This window comes from Electrophorus electricus, chromosome 6, assembly GCF_013358815.1.
Source record: "Electrophorus electricus isolate fEleEle1 chromosome 6, fEleEle1.pri, whole genome shotgun sequence".
Taxonomy (NCBI): domain Eukaryota; kingdom Metazoa; phylum Chordata; class Actinopteri; order Gymnotiformes; family Gymnotidae; genus Electrophorus; species Electrophorus electricus.
This window is the reverse complement of record NC_049540.1, coordinates 12,110,917-12,112,002: the sequence shown is the minus strand read 5'-3', so window position 1 is coordinate 12,112,002 and position 1,086 is coordinate 12,110,917. Positions and strand designations below refer to the sequence as shown.

The window sequence follows — 1,086 nt, the reverse complement described above, 5'->3', positions numbered from 1 at the left end:
TGATCACCTAGGCCTGTGCGCTTGATTCCAGCCTGGCCACCCTGCTGTGCTCTTCTCCTACCTGAGCAGAAAGCTGCAGCTTTGGGGCTGGAGCACCATGTTCCGGAGGTCAGCCACCACTGGTACGATGGGCATATGGGCATCCCCCCTGTAGATGTAGCTCTTCTTGCTCTCGCTGTCGATCACCAGCACGGTCATGTGATCGCTGCTCTTCTTTACCTGAGAAGGTCAAAGGTAATCAGCACTGCTTCATATGCCTGAAGTTCTGATAGTGCGAACATGAGTTAGGGTTAGGAATATGGTTAGATATATTAATTACTTTGTACCTAACATTCCACTGGATTGATCCAGACAAGCCAATCTCCTTTCCTTACTCCTGCATTCTGTGCTGGTCCCCCACTTGCTGGACTTATAGTGAACTACAGGGGGCGCACAAGGCACAAACCACTAAATCACAAAGGATTTTCAAATGATACTACTCATAGTTGTGATAGGTGAGGGACAAAAAGCAGAAAACTGGCACTTGATGCACTGGCCCCAAACATTAAAATGAATAAAAACCAAATAAGCAAAGATAATCAAGTTATCCATTACATACCTGAATCTTCAACATGGACCATGGCTGGATTATCTACTCCTTCCATTGGATTGAAGACAAATCTGCTTAGTGCACATAAAAAGAAGAGACTGTCCACTTGATAAGATCTTGTGGTGTTCATATTAAGAGCCAATGAGGTGCAGCCCAGCACCCTAAAGCCATAAACCAGTTAGGTGTCATCAGAGGTTGATTGGACGTTGGACGGTAGACCATCTTTACAGATGTCTGTGCCCATGTGCTCTGACAGGAGCAGAGGGTGCAAAGTCTTGATGTTCATAGCCGAAGGGTTAGTTAGCGTGTGTGTGTGTATGTGTGTGTGTGTGTGTGTGTGTGTGTGTGTGTGTGTGTGTGTGTGTGAGTGTGTGTGTGTGTGTGTGTGTGTGGGTGCGTGCGTGCGTGCGTGCGTGCGTGTGTGTGTGTGTGTGTGTGTGTGTGTGGGCCAGTAAAAAAATAATAAAGGCATGCAAGAAGCATCCAACTAGGTCGGT

At 46.9% G+C, this 1,086-nt stretch overlaps 1 long non-coding RNA gene across 1 annotated transcript; it reads right to left on the bottom strand.

Annotated features, from left to right (window-relative positions):
* Nucleotides 1-200: 200 nt before the first annotated feature.
* LOC113591871 lies at nt 201-792 on the bottom strand. Its single transcript, XR_003412250.2, has 3 exons — nt 599-792; nt 327-419; nt 201-219 (listed from the first exon to the last, which is right to left on the bottom strand). It is a non-coding gene; the product is annotated as an uncharacterized LOC113591871 (long non-coding RNA).
* Nucleotides 793-1,086: the final 294 nt, after the last annotated feature.